Source organism: Heloderma suspectum, chromosome 3, assembly GCF_057233095.1.
Source record: "Heloderma suspectum isolate Gila_16-S chromosome 3, 16-S_ref, whole genome shotgun sequence".
In the NCBI taxonomy this organism is placed as follows: Eukaryota; Metazoa; Chordata; class Lepidosauria; order Squamata; family Helodermatidae; genus Heloderma; species Heloderma suspectum.
This window is the reverse complement of record NC_139460.1, coordinates 275,235,387-275,254,555: the sequence shown is the minus strand read 5'-3', so window position 1 is coordinate 275,254,555 and position 19,169 is coordinate 275,235,387. Positions and strand designations below refer to the sequence as shown.

Below are 19,169 nucleotides of genomic sequence, written 5' to 3'. Positions count from 1 at the left end.
CACACTGGAGGCATTCAAGACATGGCTGGACAGCCATCTGTCAGGGATGCTCTGACTTGGATTCCTGCATAGAGCAGGGGGTTGGACTCGATGGCCTTGTAGGCCCCTTCCAACCCTACTATTCTATGATTCTAGTAAATTGTTTTAAAATATATTACAAAAATGCCCTGCTTTAACTAGGAAAGTGTGAGCAATTGCCAGGATAGAAGTCTTCCTGACCTCTCCCCAGTGATGCAGCCCAATCCGAAGTGATTAATGCCTGCTTTCTGTTAACTGTAACAAAGGATGTGCTCCATTCTTTGCATTGATTGGCACCTGCTGGAAGCAAGGAGGCAACCCTTTTCACAAGCACATTGCATTTTTGGGTTGTTTCGCCTACTCTTTTTTATTTTGCTTTTCTTGGTTCTCAGAGTTATGAAATCACTGTATAATTGTAAATGAATTAGGTGAAGAATGGCAAACAAGGGGCTGAATCCAACAGGATGCTTACACTTCCATCAATTCTCTTACATCCCGCCAATAGCATTGCACAAATGGCCCCCACCACTTTCACAATGGCAATTTAGTGCTTCCAGGGCAACCCAAAATGAGCAGAAACGCTCATTTCTGGAAGGAGGTAGGTCAGCGGAGCTTGCACAAAGGGAGCTCTGCCGACCTGCCTCCTTCCAGAAACGAGTGTTTCATTTGTTTTGGGGCTCCCTATAGGGAGCGCCAAATCTCCTTTATGTAAGCAGTGGGTCCCACTTGCACAATGGAGTTGGTAGGACCCACCACTTCCAGAATTGGTGGGGCAGAAAAGAATTGGCAGGGGTGTAAGCGCACCTTTGAATTCTCCCCAAGTGCAGGACAGCCTTATAGCCTCAATGTGAGCGCTGTGTTTTGAGTTGAGAAAGTTGGCATTGAAAATCCCTACTTCCAATAAAAGAATTAGTAAGCGAAACCTGAACCATGCTTGCCAGTTGCTGTTGAGTGGCTCATCTCCTCCTTCTGATTCATATTAGAGTTTTACCACCACCCAAGACCACTGTACCCACATCCTTTCTATTTTTGTGATTGTCCTCTTACACCCTGAATCAAGAATGGCAATGTTTATGGAACTTTCCACTGTTGAACAGAAGGCTGAGCAGGGGTGTAATAGCTTTCCACATCAGTTTCTTACTACCATTTACAGCCTTTGCTGCTTTCTAGTAAGTAGCACGATCTCTTCAGTGGCAGCTGTTCTCCAAAAGACTGGTCCCTGTCCATGACATTTACGTTAGGCATTATCTGAGGTCATTGTTTCAGATGATGCCTGCAGCTGAAGGTGAAAGAGAAAAACTGACCAGATTTGGGAGGTGTTACTTTTAAAGCAAAGCAGCAAGAGCAGAGATACAATTATATCTCTTGCGTCTACTTCTCCTCTATACAGCTCTTAATTCATTTTTATAAGTATCACAGGTACTTGCCTCCTCTGTTCCAGTAATCCTGACCATGGTGATGCTCTTTCTGCAATTCATAGTCCTTCCTGACCCCTTACGTTAGGCTGGGAGTAGCAGTATTTGCAAGGTCAGTTGCAAAAGAAATCATCCTGTGCACACACAAGGCATGACTTACTCTTTGGTCACTGTATCAAGATAGAATTACCATATGTACCTTTATTTAGCTGCAAAACCATATCTAAAGTAGTAGAATGTTTTTGTTTCAAATAAGTTGAATTAATTCTTGCACATATATTCTTGCACACAGTGGCCTGTTTCAGATATCAGTCTAATAAATCATTGTTTAACTGTCCTGGGAAATAGTGTTGTGCCCTTCCCTCCTCCCTTATCTCATTCTCCTGGTTTGTAATCCTGGTTTGTAGTCTTGGCTTAAGTCAGAGTTTCCAGATTCAGATGTAATGGGAAACCCTAGTTTAACAAAGCCTGGAAGTCTTGCTTAAGGCATGCGAGAAAAGGGATGAGGGAATGTGCAAGCAGAATGCTCATTCTTGGTCTGATAAATTGTGTGATTAAACCATGGATCATTATGTCTGAATCTGGCCACTATCACATCTGTGGCAATGTGTAAATTTGGGATCATTACCTCACATCGTGGGATTTCTAGAATTTATAGTCGTACTTACCAATGTTGACACTATTCTTGCATGAAATATGATACTGAAAGAATTGATGATATTAATGTAGAATGTTGCTGTAGCAGAAAAATAATGGAAATGGCCTGGATCAGGCATTGGGAACCTGTGGCCCATGGTCTGGATATATATCATGGGTTTTGCCATTCAGCCAGCCAGCTTCTCTCCCAGGCTCACCCCCTCTCCTAGAAGAAAGATCTTATCTTCGATCAGTAACTGATCAGTTATAAGACCCTTCCCTGCTGAAAAGGGAGTAAGACCATGCCTAGTACCAAGAAGGGAGACTCTCTCAGTCTAAGAAGGGAAAATCCCCCCCCACACACACACACACAGCTGATCTGCATGGATCAGCAGAGGGGATGAAGATGGGAAGTGTGTGTGTGTGTGTGTGTGTGTGTAAGAAAGAGGGTGGGAGGGTGGGCACTGGCCATGTCTACTGTTGGCATGTGGTCCCTGGGAGGTTTCTTAGGTGGCAGTCTAGTGCTTGGCCTAGAAAGAGGTTCCAGATTCATGTCCTGGATGACCAAGCAGTGGGTTGGTCAAAACATTGCAGCTTTCAATAAGCATGCAACTTGAAGTATTTTTTTGGAGATGACAACTGTACTATTCAAACAAAATTCTGCTGGTCTTGAATTTTGGCAGCAGCACTATTATTGACTGAGTTGCTATGGGTGACCAGGCAGCAGGAACTTTGAATGTCTCTCCTACCTGACAGGTCAAGGATTGAATGTCAAGAACTCGTTCAGTCCATCAGGTTAGTTTCAGGGTTAGTTTAATTATTTGTGTAATAGCTGCTTGTGCTGAATAGTTTTTGTGGGTAGAGTAATTATCTGCTTAGTCTTCATGGCTGTCAGTTGTTTGCACACTCTTGGTGATACAGCTTGCCAGGGGAGGGAGTGGAGAGGCTTCAGACATCATGCCAGACTATTGCTAAGGAAGCCATGGTTTGCATTTGGTTGGCAGACCAGAATGAGAATTCATACAGAACCAGAATCTAAACTGATGAAAGTCAAAACAAAATGTTTTTGCCCAAAGTGGTACCTGTTTACAACAAAACTGGGCATTGCAGGTTAAATATATTCTTCCCCTGTCCCACACACCTTTTAATTTGAGTGGATTTGCTAAAAATCAGGCTGGACTTGTTCTTACTGCCTGGGCTCAGCCCAAGAAACATTATGTGACAGATTCCTCAGTGAGGAATCATAGCCTTTTTCAATGGGTATTTTTGGGTGCTCCTGTTTATCATGGTGCTAATTTAAATCTTGATTACAATTGTTGTTGTTGTTGTTGTTGTTCAGTCGTGTCCGACTCTTCGTGACCCCATGGACCATAGCACGCCAGGCCTTCCTGTCTTGCGCTCTCTCCCAGAGTGTGCTCAAGTCCAAAGTTTTCTCTTCGCATTAGGTGTCCAAAATATTGGAGCTTCAGCTTCAGTATCTGTCCTTCCAATGAGCACTCAGGGTCGATTTCCTTCAGGATGGACAGACCTGACCTCCTTGCAGTCCAGGGGACTTGTAAGAGTCTTCTCCAGCACCACAATCAAAGGTTTTAGCGTAGTCAATGAAGCAGAAATAGACTTTTTCTGGAATTCTCTTGCTTTCTCCATGATCCAGCGAATGTTGGCGATTTGATCTCTAGTTCCTCTGCCTCTTCGAAACCCAGCTTGTACTTCTGGTAGTTCTTGCTTTGCATATTGCTGAAGCCTAACTTGTAGGATTTTGAGCATAACCTTGCTGGCATGTGAAATGAACGCAATTGTACGGTAGTTTGAACACTCTTTGGCGTTGTCCTTCTTTGGAATTGGAATGTAAACTGACCTTTTCCAGTCTTGTGGCCACTGTTGAGTGTTCCAAATGTGTTGGCATATTGAGTGCAGCACTTTAACAGCATCATCTTTTAGGATTTTAAATAGCTCAGCTGGAATACTGTCATCTCTGCTAGCTTTGTTTTTAGTTATGCTTCCTAAGGCCCACTTGACTTCACTCTCGAGGATGTCCGGCTCAAGTTCAGTGACCGCACTGTCCTGGCTATCAGGGACATTCAGATCTTTTCTGTATAGTTCTTTTGTGTATTCTTTCCACCTTTTCTTAATCTCATCTGCTTCTGTTAGGTCCCTGCCGTCTTTGTCCTTTATCATGCCCGTCTTTGCACAAAACGTTTCCTTGATATCTCCGATTTTCTTGAAGAGATCTCTAGTCTTTCCCATTCTGTTGTTTTCTTTGATTTCTTTGCACTGTTCATTTAAGAAGGCCTTCTTGTCTCTCCTTGCTATCCTCTTGAACTCTGCATTCAGTTGGGTATATCTTCCCCTTTCTCCCTTGCTTTTCGCTTCCCTTCTTTCCTCAGCTACTTGTAAAGCCTCATCAGACAGCCACTTGGCTTTCTTGCATTGCTTTTTCTTTGGGATGGATTGAGTTGCTGCCTCCTGAACAATGTTACGGACCTCCGTCCATAGTTCCTCAGGCACTCTATCAGGTCTAATGCCTGAAATCTATTCCTCACCTCCACTGTATATTCATCAGGGATATGATTTAGGTCATACCTGAATGGTTTAGTGGTTTTCCCTACGTTCTTCAATTTAAGCCAAAATTTTGCAACAAGAAGCTCATGATCTGAGCCACAGTCAGCTCCAGGTCTTGTTTTGACTGACTGTATAGAGCTTCTCCATCTTTGGCTGCAAAGTACATAATCAATCTGTTTTCAATATTGACCATCTGGTGACGTCCATGTGTAGAGTTGCCTCTTGTGCTGTTGGAAAAGCGTGTTTGCCTTGATCAGCGTGTTCTCTTGGCAAAACTCTATTAGCCTTTGTCCTGCTTCATTTTGTACACCAAGGCCATGCTTGCCTGTTATCCCGGTGATTTCTTGACTTCCTACTTTAGCATTCCAATGCCCTTTGATGAAGAAGACATCTTTTTTTGGTGTTAGTTCTAGAAGGTGTTGTAGGTCTTCATAGAACCGATCACCCTCAGCTTCTTCAGCCTCAGTGGTTGGGGCATAGACTTGAATTACTGTGATGTTGAGTGGTTTGCCTTGGATTCGTACTGAGATCATTCTATCGTTTTTGAGATTGTACCCCATTACTGCTTTTCCCACCCTTTTGTTGACTATGAATGCTACTCATATTTCTTCTAAAGGATTCTTGCCCACAGTAGTAGGTATGATGGTCACCTGAATTAAATTCACCCATGCCTGTCCATTTTAGTTCGCTGATTCCCAAGATGTCGATGTTCAATCTTGCCATCTCATGTTTGACCACCTCCAGCTTACCTTGATTCATTGATCTGACATTCCAGGTTCCTAAACAATATTGTTCTTGACAGCATCGGATTTTCTTTTCACCACCAGACACATCCACAGCTGAGTGTCCTTTCGGCTTTGGCCCAGCTGCTTCACTCTTTCTGGCGCTACTTGGAAATACCCTCTGCTCTTCCCCAGTAGTATATTGGACACCTTCTGACCTGAGGGGCTCATCTTCCAGCGTCATCTCTTTTAGCCTTGTGATACGTTCCATGGGGTTTTCTTGGCAAGAATACTGGAGTGGGTTGCCATTCCCTTCTCCAGTGGACCACATTTTGTCAGAACTCTCTGCCATGACCTGTCCGTCTTGGGTGGCCCTGCACGGCATAGCTTATGGCTTCACTGAGTTACGCAAGCCCCTTTGCCGCAACAAGGCAGTGATCCATGAAGGGGTTGATTACAATACTTGTATTTAAATCTTTAAATCTTTTATTACAGTAGTTGTATTTCCTTCTTTTTCAGTGTTATTGTTTGTTGCCCTTATTATTTTGTCAGAAAGGTGGCATATAAATGCTAGAAATAAATTAGCAGTATTGTATATTGTTCTTAAATAAGCTACACGCAAAAGCAATTTCCAGGATGTTTTCTCTAAGGCATCTTCATTTTCTTCAGCAAATCCAGTCAGGGTTCACTTCAAACCTTTCTCTATGACCCATTCTCAGGACTAAAAAAAGGTAAATAGAAAAAAAGAGCTCCTTTCAAAGGCAATATTCCTGAAAAATCAGTTGATTATGAGTCATTACTACAATTTACTGGGCCTTGATCATCCAAAAAGATAGAAACAACGTAACTTTTTGCAAAGGAGGAGGGTTCTGGTGTGTGTTTTAGTTTACAATCTTATGCATACTTTCCTGGGATTTGACTTAGTCCTGAGTAAATTGGCACTGAACTGAGCATGTCCAGTTAATTTTTAATTGTTAGACTCATTTCAGGTTTTTTTCTGGGGGGAAATGGGAAAGACCCAGGGTTCACCCCCATCCATGGCTTCAAAATTTCCAGACATTTTACACCTCTAGTACTTGTACTGATTTATCATTGGAATCCTAGTGTCCTGGCCATCTTGAGCCTCCCTTGAGGTACTGCTTGGTCAAGATAATGGAACTCATACTACAACAATATGTAGAACAAATGCTTAAAGGTGCTACAACATTATTTTTCTGGTTGAACTAATCTCATGTTCCTGAGTTTGAAATCACAGGTGGAAAGCTTGAGCTATTAATGCTAACTTTATGAAACATTCCCACCCTAGCATTTCTGCAAATTCTTAAACACCATGTTGAATGGAAAATGTCATTTACTGTAAACTACTTTGCCCAGTCATCCTATGGGCTGCACCCTCATGAGATGGAAGCCTCCAAACTTGGAGGCTTCTGTGTGTCCAGTCCCCTGCCGGGCTGAAGCCAGTGGGGCAGGAGGAGTAGTGGAGGCGATCTTCGCCTCCACATCCTCCAAATGGCACTTTTCATTAGACAGGCTTTTTTGGCTTAAAGGTGCTACAACAACTGAGGGCATTTCAGGGGGAGGGAAGGAGGCTGGAAGAAGCTCAGGGTAGCTCATATCTTGGCCTCTGTACTCTTCTCCTCTCCCTGTTCACCGAAATGCCCCCTTTCCCCCTCTGAGGTTGATTTTCCAACCTCAGAGGGCAGCTGGCGTGGTTCTTTCTGCGCCTGTGGGGAGGGGTCAGGGGGTCGGATCTCCCACTCCACCTTCCTAGGTCAGCACATCGTCTCTGACCTGGGGGGGTGGGAATCTCCACTATCCTATGGCCCCTAATACCTAGGGGCCCATAGGATTGTTCCCTCCCAAAGTTTAGAAAAATGAAGCTAAAAAAGGGAATGGCATGCTAGAATGTGCAGTCATCCTAATCTCAAATATGAGTTGGCAAAAGCAGTTAAATTACAAAAATATTTTAATGCACCTTTAAAATATACAGGTAAGAGCAAAAGAAGGAATAACACCTTTAAAAATTCTTAAAAGAAGAGAGGAACAATTGGGACTATGTTCAGAGACAATATCCTGGGTGGGGGGTGGGGGTGGAACAAGAGAAAAATGGTAATGATGTCTGACAGAACAAGAGATCTTGTGCCTAAGAAGAAAATGAGTCAAATGAAAAGCCCAGTCTTCCAATACAATGGGAAATCAGAAGTAAAAAAAAAAAGAAAAGAAGGGGGGGGGGTCCAAATAATGAGAGCTTAGAAAACTTGAAAGGCACCATAGGATTGCCATAGGTCCAATTTTGTGGTCCCTAGGAGGACATCTTGGGTGCCATAAGATATAGCCTCTCTCTCTCTTCCCTCCCCCCACACTTGAATGACTTGGAAAGGTCCTCTGCTTTGCTTCCCCTTCCAACAGTGAAAGGGACAAAGAGGAGGCAATTTGGGGACATGTCAGGGGCAGATCAGGGGAGGTTTTGGATCCATACCTGTGGAACAAGGGGAAAAGTACATCAGCCCTGGAGCTTGTGTATTTATATTCCGTCCTGTTCGGATCAACGGGAGGAAATGATCAAATGGTGGGGGGATCCTCCTACCTTCTACCCTGCTGATGCGAACCTGGCAGGGCATAGGAAGTGGCACTTCATCTGCCATAGATCCTCACTCCCCCACACCCATAGTTCAGTCAGTCTGAATACAAAATGAAGCCATGAGCCAGTGAATACAGAGTAGTTGGAAGTAATGTGATGATAATGGTGAATGAGGTTTTCAGTAGCCTCATGTATTACTCCATTTGAGCCAAGAAAAGTGGATCAAGATGAGAGTTGGGATGCATTTGATGCTTAGTGTGTTGGATTTTATTTCATGTGTTTGGAGCCCTTAGCATTGAAGACCTGCCTTTTCTCTCTTTGATTTTGCACAGTGGGTAAGATTTCTGTGTTCACCACAAAAATACCCTGCAGACCTCCCTGGTTCACTTATTTGCTTGTTTTTTTTCATTGCATTTCACAATACTGTTTCATCACCACCGAAATATGTAGTGTAAATTTCCTTGACATCTATTATTCATCTTACTGGTAAGGAACAGTGTGTTGATCACTCTTGGCTTGGTTTTCTGGTAAATTCTCACTGTCCATTCATTTTCTCTCTGAACAGAAAGAATATTGAAGGAGAGACTTGACACTGAAGTTCCAGTTTATCTGTACTAGTTAAACCATGATTGTCCTAACTGAAAAACAAGAACGAACACCTCTAACAAAAATGTATTTTTTGAAAAAAGCTACTGTTTGTTACCAGGGATGAGGTTAGAAATCAAAGCAGGTTTTCAAATGGTTGAGGCACACACACAGCATATTGAGCATCCCTTCACCCCCGCCTCAATTCTACATGCATTCCACACCCTTTTAAATAGCCTTGTTCTGCAAATGGATGGAGAAGGTAACTCCACCAGTTTGTTCAGGGACAGTCATGAAAGGTTGCTTCTGGCAAAACACCTGCTGGGGGAAGGGAAACCCTATGAGAGAGGCCTTGGTGAATGAGAATTATCCATGGAGGTAGGCTTTTTTCCCCCTTTAATCTGGGAGAACAGCTAGCGTGGGGATAAACTGAATCTTATTTCTGGAGGAAAACAACTTTCCCAGACAACGTCCTGCCTTTGTGGGAGGCAGGCAGATCCATCAGAACTCTCCTTAGTGAGAGCCCAGTGCCTTTGTTTAAAAGACTTTTTCTCTCCCAACTGGGAGAGCAGATTGGAGAGTCGCTTCTCCCTGGCACAGAGAGTGAATGTCTGGAAAGGGAACACTCCTTTATATTGCCATTTTCCCCCACTGAACCAACAATAGCAGGTAGTCTAGTGCATCCTAGATAAAGATGTGAAGGCCCGGAAAAAAAACGGGAAAATTTAGAAAAAATGTTTTTCTTCCCCGAGGACTGTTTTTGTTTTTTTCTGAAAAATTGAACAGCTTTGGATTATAACATATTTTCTTTTAGAATTTAAGACAAAGTATTTATATATTGTTACTCAGCCTTTACTCCCCCTAAAATGATTTCTAAAAACATTGTTATAAGAACACTTTTATAGGAAGACTAGAGATGTAAAATGTCTGGGAATAATGAAGCAAGCCATGGGGAAAAATATTTTTTAATCCTCTCTGTAAGATTCCCAGCATAGTTAGTTCTTTCATTCCTTATTACAATTACTGATCTAAAGTATATTTTGTTGATAGACATTTATGCTCAGTTTCCCAACATGTGTGTAGAGTTACCATTGTGCATTTCTGGCAGTAAATGTGCATTCTTGACAGCTCGGATTTTGTTCTATAGAGTCCTGTGTTTCTAATGCTGTAGCAGTCATTTAATGTAGTTCTAATCTATTCTGATAACAATTACAAATTTACTGACTGAGTTTACTTTTAAAAGTTCTAAAATACAATGATAATTTAATGAGCAAACTAAGTCATACATAAAATAACTTTAGGAACAGAAAGGCTGATTTATGTTCCTAAAGCAACCCTCCCCAACTCTGTGCCCTCTGGATGTTTTGGACTATGTTGTTGTTGTTCAGTCATTCAGTCGTGTCCGACTCTTCGTGACCCCGTGGACCACAGCACGCCAGGCCTTCCTGTCCTGCGCTCTCTCCCGGAGCGTGCTCAAGTTCATATTCATTGCATCGGTGATGCTATCTAGCCATCTCATCCTCTGCCGTCCCCTTCTCCTTTTGCCTTCAGTCTTTCCCAGCATCAGGGTGTTTTCCAGAGAGTTTTCTCTTCGCATTAGGTGGCCAAAATATTGGAGCTTCAGCTTCAGTATCTGTCCTTCCAATGAGCACTCAGGGTTGATTTCCTTTAGGATGGACTGATTTGACCTCCTTGCAGTCCAGGAGACTCGTAAGAGTCTTCTCCAGCACCACAGTTCGAAAGCATCAATTCTTCGGCGCTCAGCCTTCCATATAGTCCAGCTCTCACAACCATACATTACTAGTGGGAAAACCATAGCTTTGATTAGACGGACCTTTGTCGGCAAGGTGATGTCTCTGCTTCTTACTATGCTGTCTAGGTTTGCCATAGCTTTCCTCCCAAGGAGCAGGCGTCTTTTAATTTCATAGCTACAGTCACCGTCTGTGTTGATCTTGGAGCCCAAGAAAGTAAAATCTGTCACTGCTTCCATTTCTTCCCCTTCTATATGGCAGAAGAAGGGGCCACTTTTCTCACCATTGGTTGTGCTGCCTGAGGCTGATGGGAGCTGAAATCCAAAATTTCTGGAGGGCACCAGGTTGGGGAAGGCTGTCTTAAAGCAACAACATGACTTTAGGTCTGTAAAGAGCACTAAAAAAATAAGTATTGCTTATTTTTCAATTTTTCCAAAATTTCCCATTTTTCTGAAACCCACCAGAAAAAATGTGTTTTTGTATGGCCTCAAAATTTCTGTAAATTGTCGATCTCTAGTCCCAGACCACTCCCACAGGTGCCAACCCCCAAAATGTGTCAGCCAGCTGAGCACCTCAGCCAAGGCACATTCCTCCTCTCTCTACAGCCTCAGACAACACGGCCACCCAACCATTCCAGAGACATGATGCTACAAATGAGAACGCTGAAAGTACTGTCCCTTTGGTGGTCTTTCTTTGGCAAGTGCTGTGCAACTTCATGTTAGTGTAAATATGTGACCATATAACTAGGAACTCAGAACTGAATGTATGGCCCTCCATGGCTGTTTTTTTGTTATGTAAATACAAACTAAACTAGTGCAGGAAAGAAATAGGGAACTGGAGAAATTATGTTGCCCACAAATGATTTCAAAATGTTAACAGAAACCTAGCAGCAGAGAATTAAGGCTGTATGAGAGATCTTGCAGAGAACAGAAAGTAGGTGTTCCATACTGAAAATGTTGTTAGAATTAATAACCTTCGCAGAACTGCAGATGAAAACAGTACATTAATTCTGGCTTTTGTTGTCTTGTCATTTTTAGCTGTAGTTACACATGGTTTTGTTTTTGTTTTTTGGTGGATATTGCATAGAGTCAACAAATGAATGTTTAAAGGTGGGTTAACTGGGATACAATGGAGTGACATATATTTTCTATCCATTGGTTAATGTAGACTTTCCCAGTGCAGTTAGAACATATACTACAGTGAGATAGAAAGCTGTTTCTTCTTTTTTTGCAACTTGTAGGTTATTTTTCTAAGCAGACAACATTCTAGACTTACATGAAATATTTTCTAAATGTCCTCATTTTATGTTATGTCATTTTTAATATACTTGTGAAATGTTTATTATTGCTTATAGGAGTAACCCCTTCATATTCTAATTAAGTGAGTTATTTGACTGGTAAAGATATACAGTTCCTGGAACATGAGGGTTTTTTTAAACTGTTGCTAAAGAGCTTGCGTTTCAGACCCCTGTATTCACTAGAGTTTGAGTTGTTATGTAAGCAGCATGGTGGGGCTTATGCTGAGGGTTAGAATTGCATCCCGTAGTGCTTGGCTCCTCATGTCCCACTGGCCTGTTTAGGTTTATTTTCATTTTAACTTTCAGGATGGTTTCGTAAGGCAGAAGAGAGACTGCAGTGCTTGCTCCTTTGGCAAGGATGCTGGTTGTGAATTCATCTGCTTTGTTGGATTGCAGCAGAACCTATTTGCACAAGCTTTGCTGTACTAGTCTGAAAGGGGTTTTGTGGACTGGCAGATTTTTGGCCCTGTGAAAGGTAATGCAAAGTAATACTGATTTTGCTAGATTTCGGCAATGTTCATTGTTTATCCTGTAGTGCAGGGGTAAAAATAGTAGCATGGTAGATTAGGAATTTCTATGTTTACGTATGGTTCTGTTTTTCTTCTGGAAAGGCATCTGGTAAATTGAAAACTGATTTATATAGTAGGTGTGTATTTCCTTTTTCATACTTGAAACTTTTCCAGCTTGCTGGGCTGTCAGGTTTTGGCTGGTTTACAGAGAGAAAAACATTTTAAGTGTTTTAAATGAGCAAAACTGTGTGTGTGTGTGTGTGTGTGTGTGCGCGCGCGCGCGCGCGCATGTGTAAATGTGGAAGAGGATAGCATCACTCCTCCACATTCACAAGCATGTGAATGTGGAGGAGGATAGCATCACCAATGTGCATTTCCAAACACACCACCACAGGGAAGATTTCTAAGGGATCATTAGCTCTTCTTAGTTGCAGCCCCTGTGTTTTAAATCTCATGACTGTTATGTTAAATACTGGGCTTGTTTTAGCAGTGGCAGTTGGAAGTAGTGGAGTTAGGAATTCCACACCATCCTCTGCAGCCTGTAATTAATCGGTGAACTCTCCTGCCTGTTGGGTGATTCTTTCTACACTAGCACAAATCTGTGCAGTTTCATGGATGCAGATGTGCAGCCTGCCTGTGTGATCTGCGCAGTACTGCAGGTCAGTGCAAAACTAACCCAGGTAATCTGTATTGCAAAAAGGTACAACCACCAATATAAATGTACTATCAGTGTCTGCATTATATTAGGAGTGCTGCTGGTCAGAAGTTATGTAAATATCAGAGGAATTATCCCCTCTATGAATGGTCTGATGCTACATAATTCCTCTTGATAACAGGTGTGATCTGTTGGAGAATAGCTTGCTTTACAACTGCATGGACCATTGGCAGCAAGTGCAGATGCAGTCTTATACAAGGCATAAGTGGCTGGGCAGAATCCTAGGAGACAAAAAGACATTAGAGCTGCAGCCCGACACCAATTAGCTTGGAATAAGCCCCCATGAACTCAGTGGGACTTCTGAGTAGACATGCATAGGATTGCGCTGCAAGTTACCTCCTGATTACTGTTCCCATTATCAGAGCTTCTGATGGTGTTGGTAATAAGAGGGACCAGGGTAACTGGATTGCAGCAGGGCCAGCAATCCGTACACTGGTTTTTGTGAATTTGGGCACTACCCCCTCAATGCTGGCTGGGGAATGCTAGGAGTTGTAGGATTTCGTTCTGTCTAAACATAGAGAGGATTGCACCCTTAGAGCTTCTAAAGGTATTGGCAGGAACTCTAGACAAGACCTTGGAAAACCTTTCCCTTCCGGTGCCTAGGCTGCCAGATCCACCGCTCGGGCTGTTTTGCAACACTCATGTAAGGTGCAGGTCTATGTGGGGACTAGCTAACTGCAGTGCCATTGTCTGTTCTAGAGCAAACCTAAACCTCATTCCCTTTTCTTTCTTTTTTCACTTTTTTGCTGAAGTGCAAATAGGTAAGACAACATTTGCCCCTCTAGCTTTCAGATAGGAAAAGCTACATGAGGTCTATGAAGCACTGGGAGTTCTTTAACTAGTAGATTTTGTTTGGGATTAAGCGCCAGAGATTTTTGTGCCTCAGAGCACAGTGATCTATAGATTTTTGTCTTGACCTGCTTTTGACTATATGAGGATAACGTGCTTCATCGAAAGAACTTGTACTTACATGCTTGTGCCTTTTCATTGGGATGTGAGGAAAAGTTCTGAAGAGCTATCATGCTTCTGAGTGTAAAGCTTCAAAACTTCATAAGACATCGTAATTCTCTCTGTATTAGATTATTATTTGTCCAAATAATAAGTGTTCTGAATATGGAACTTTTTTATTAGTACTGGAAACCCAGGACGCCTTCTCCCTGCGCACACGCGCGTTCCCACACTCTTCTTGTTTTTATTAAGGCATTGCTTCTCCATAATACTTTTCTTTGGTGAAAATGCAGTCAAAACACTGTTAACATGTTTGGTGTACTTATAATTAGTAATGTTTAGATACTTCATGCCATTTCTACCTCTGAATACAGGGATTCATTTCATATTCAGACTACCTCTGAATACAGGGATTCACTTCCTATTGAAGTTAAATATTCAGGTTATATATCTTTACAATTAAGGCAATAAGGATCAAAGCCAGACTTAACATTAATGTTAAAAACTTTCATTTTTAAAATCAAACTTCTGTGCAACCTTTAATTTTGCTCTTTCCTAATTTATCTGTAGCCAGATAAATTTCCATGCCTTTGGTAAGAAGGTATGCCTTGTATTACATGAAATGAAAGAGAGACAGAGACGCAGATTGCATGACCAACCAAGTTCTCTGCCTCCAGCCTGCTCACCAATTCTGCTTTGCAACCAGTTTAGCAAACAATGCAGAAATGGGTTGTTTGCTGCAAAGTGCAAACCTGGCACTGGGTTGTTGAGGGAGAAACAACCCAGAGTTCTAACCCATGGTTTGTTGTTGGGTTAAAAGTCTGGGTTGTTTCTCTCTCAACAACCCAGAGTGCCAGGTTTAGATGTCGCAACAAACAATCCAAGAATGGGATGTTCCTGGGTTGTTTAACAAAGCGTAAACGAAGCAGTGAGTGGCTTGCTTCCGACTATTCATGATTTAAACAACCCATGGATAGTCATTATGTGCAAACTGGGTCAGATGGAAGACTGGTTTAAATGGCAATATATCTATGCCAAATGACAAATACAGTCAATTGACCACTTGTTACTTGACCATAGTCAGATATAGTCAAGTAGTTCACAAAGCCATGATACCGCTGATGCCTGAAGAATTGGCCTACTCCATACTTACCTTTAAAACTTCCCTTTTGATATTAATAGTTGATGATATTGTGCTTCATTTCTGTTTTAATTTCTTCTCCTTTTTAAATTGTAACTGTAAATTGAACCTGGTGTTCTAGGATTAAAATGCAGCAAAAAACTGCTCAGTGAACCGTTCACATGTATGAAACCTTACCTTAACGATGTTGAAGTAACATTATTAAGTTATAACCATTTATTATATGTTTAAAGTTAATTTCTTGGTTCGTATTCAGCGTAGAGTAGACCCATGGAAATGAATGGGCTCTGGTTAGTCATGACTAACATAGGTCCCATTCATTTCAATGGGGCTACTCTACATAGAACTAACATTGGATATTACCCATCTGGTAATTACAAAAAAATAGTGTCACACCTGTTGATGATTATTAAAACAAAATATGTACTTTAAAGTTTTAAATGCCTTCAAAATATTTCACCTTTATTTGACAATATTGATCTCTTTTTTTTCCAACTAGCGAAATGCTCAATACTATATTTACTTGGTCAGTCTGATGATAACTCTGTGGTTGGTTCTACTTCCTGTTTCACACATCAGCATAATAAAGCCATTGCTGTAAACAATTTGAGAAGCAAGGAAGTTGTTAGCAGTAGTAGTAACATAATTCAAACTTATCTTTCTAGCCCTATAATGAAGCATACTCTATACTTAAGAGTATGTATTTTCATGGATAATTTATTGAACCTTTTGCCAAATGTTGAGTAGGAAGCAATGTCTAAAAATGGATGCAGAGAAAACAGAAAGCTTGCCTTGAATATTAGACTGTCTTCGACGTGAGCATCCTGCTGCTGTATACCTGCAACTGCACCACCTGTTTATGCCCCTGCCAAAATATCCTAATCAGGAGTGTGGTTAGAGGAGAGCCAGTGTGGTGTAGTGGTTAGAGCAGCCTTTTCCCGCCCTGGTGCCCTTTAAGTGTTGGACTGCAACTCCTATCATTCCCAGGCAGCATGGCCATTGCTGTCTGGGAATGATGGGAGTTGTAGTCCAACACATCTGGACAGCACCTGGTTAGGGAAGGCTAGACTAGAGTGTTGGACTAGGACTGGGGAGATCTGGGTTCAGATCCCCACTCAGCCACGAAACTCACTTCAGTCACCATCTCTCAGCCTCATCTACCTCACAGGGCTATTGTGAGGATGAAATGGAGGGGTGAGGAACCATGTACCCCGTCATGAGTTCCTTGGAGGAAAGATGGGATATAAATGCAGTAAATAACTATCAGAGGGAAGCACCACTATAGACAAGAAGGTGGGAGTGGGGAGGAATCATGGAGGGAGGCATGCAGTATGGTCTGGGGAAAAGCCTTGGCTCCCATCTAGGGTGCCCCAAAGTAACAGAAATATGGCACAAGAAGCAGGGCTTGGGGAAGAATGCACCATAGGAGGATGACTGTTTGCTAGAGCTACAATGTTAAATAGATTTAATTGGTTAGATTTTTTTTAAGCCCTTTTAGAGCGCAATCCTATAGCCGCTAGTCAGTGGCTAGGGAACTGACTTCCACCCCCCCCCCCGCGCTGCCTCGTAGGCGGAAGCACCATTCCGATGCTTCCTGTGCGTTGTCTGGCATCCACCCCCCCCACTCCAAATTCCGTGGCTAGATAGCCAAAATCGGCTGTCTAGCCACAATTGCAGAGTGGCTGAAGCGTGGAGGGGACAATCCCCTCTGCCCTTCTCCTGCCCTGCATTGGATAGGTGGTCGCCTCCGAGTTCAGAGGCGGACGCCTATCCTGATAGGATTATGCCTTTAATTGGGCATCAGATTTTCAAAACTGTATGTAATTTTATAACAAGTTTATGTATTTAAAGAAGCCTACACATGTCAACTATCATCTTAAAAGAGGCTTTCCATCCTATTTCTCACAGAAGAGAGAATGCCTCTTCCAAGAAAATGCTTGACAGCACTTGTAGGTATCATTTTCTAAAAACAAAGAAAATAAGATCCTTGCTTCAGAACTATTATATTTATCCATATGCAAAATTAATTGAGCAATTAACTGATCACATAAAACCCATATTTCAACCCATATGTGTTCAACCCATGTGTTCAATTTATGATCAACCCATATTGATCACATAAAATCCATATGCAAAATTAATTGATCAATTAACTGATCACATAAAACCCATATGGTAAACAACAATATTTTTATGTGAATGACCATCCTACTGGTTACTGTACCAAAAGCCAACCAACCAAACTTTTCAACTTTGGCCTTAGCATTTCAAGGTCATCTTAAAGTGATCCAAAGGGGCAGTGTACTTCTGCCTTTATACTTTTCTACTGTGTATGAAGTAGGCTCCTTTCTGAGAGAAGGTAGTGCTCAGTATTATCATGTTGGTTTAATGGTTACAGAACAACAACAATTGGCATGTAGGTAAAGCCAAGGCTTGTGCTTGCTCCTCATTAAATCACCCTTGCCTCTATCATCATGGCTGCATGTGGGGAAGAACTGTGATGGGTGTTTTGTGGTGTTACAGGGTTGGTCAACATATGGAAAACTTGATGATGGAGTACTAACGTGAGGGTGTTTGGTGCTTGTAGTGATGATAACGCTTGCGCTTTCGATTCCATTAAGAACCTAATGAATTTTTTTTTTTTTTTTTTTACTTCACCTCTCCCCTTCCAGCTGTGAAAGAGATTCTGGCCACTTCCTGAGTCTCTGCAGTTCCTTGCCCACCCTATTGTGTGCCAAAAATGGCTGTAATGAAGTTGGAGCTGCCTATGTAGAAGAAAGGGGCTGCGTGGAGTTCGTGCTCCTTAAAAAAAAACAACCCAAGATATTACCAAGTATTTTTATATAACCCTGAGCAGTATCTAATGTGATGCTGCCACTAATGTAAATTACATTGTGCTAGCATAAGCAACTGCTAGTGCAGCCCCAATAGTGTTTGCAGACTTGGCAGGTTTTCTGGGGAAACCTGTAGCACCAACAAACGCTATCGGTGTGCTAGAGGTTGCTTATGCTAGTACCTAGTGCAATGCAATTTAAATTAGCTTTAGTGTCACACTGGTAACCTACCCATTATTTTACTCTTATAATTTAGTTTTCCTCTATAATGTGTTTATTTTTTATGGGCAGACAGTATGGCCTTAGTTGGCAGCTAGCTTTAGGAATGGGCTATTTTGACAAAGAGGTGGGGATAACTTAGCTTTCACCTGCTTCTCAGTGGCCTACTGGCAAATCCAAATGCTGCTTTTTCTCCTCCTCCTCCTCCTCTTCCTCCTCCTCACTACCAGATCTTGCTAGTACTACTGTTAGGTCTTTCTGGCTTACTCACATCTTTATGTAGGAGAAAGCAAACTTGAAGACTGGCAAAGGAGCACAACTGAACTCACTTGCATGTGTGTGTGCCTCTGTTTCTTCCTCCCTTCCCCCATGCTGTTCCAAGAAACCCAGAGATTGGCTTAGATGGGTGCTGTTAATACCACCTTCCCCAGAGAGTGCAGAATATGGTATTAACAGCACTCATCTAAGCCAAGTTGAGTTTAATGGCTGCCAATTGCCAATCCCTGCAGCATGGCATATTTTGGATAGTTATTGTTACCAAAACCATATAAGAGACCATTTGGGAGTACTGGGGAAATAGATTTATTATTTTCTAGATTATGCGGATTTGACATAATAGTGTGGTGTGGTATGTGAAACAGTATGATGTGGTCTGGATAGCCAATTGATGTCTAATTAGGAGTACACACAAGAATTGTACAATTGATTAGATTTTATTTATTTAATTACCATCTGTTATACCATGTCATTTTACTGTCTTCTTTTTTTTTTTAGGCCAGTTGGGTCATCTGATAAAGTCTTCAACGAAAATCAGGTGAAAAGATGGTTTGCACGAATAAGCTTCTGCAGCCAGAATGAAATTAGAAGAGCTTTCTGATGAAAAACAGAAATGTGAGCTCTCTTCTCTTTTTAAAGATGCAGTTCCATAGGATTACTTTTATACTACATTTATTGCTTAGAGAGAGAGAAATCTAGACAGCTGTCAACACTTTAGTGACCAGCTGTTTATGCACACTCTGCTGGCAAGAGTAGGGCTCTTAGTCCTATACTTTGTGTTTCCTCGATGTGGATAACGAATATGTGGAGGGGACCAGGATTTCATTGGCTACTTCTGTTCACACATTTCTGCATGGTGGGATGAAAGTGAGAATGATGTGTCTAGCATATACAGCTCTTACATACAGACCCTTCTATATGATCAGGAAACCTGATCATGTGGAATGGTCTTTGTACATA

The 19,169-nt window shown here is 41.9% G+C and overlaps 1 protein-coding gene across 4 annotated transcripts in view; it reads left to right on the top strand.

The window, feature by feature from the left end:
* Positions 1–19,169, top strand: part of PIK3CB (phosphatidylinositol-4,5-bisphosphate 3-kinase catalytic subunit beta) — a 120,273-nt gene that overhangs the window by 15,866 nt on the left and 85,238 nt on the right. For 3 of the 4 annotated variants that reach the window (XM_084847068.1, XM_084847070.1, XM_084847067.1), the window contains exon 2: positions 18,708–18,824. The gene's annotated coding sequence lies outside the window, so the exon portion shown is untranslated. Of the gene's footprint in view, positions 1–11,873; positions 12,043–18,707; positions 18,825–19,169 lie in introns of all 4 variants that reach the window. The other variant, XM_084847069.1, reaches the window with a different exon arrangement.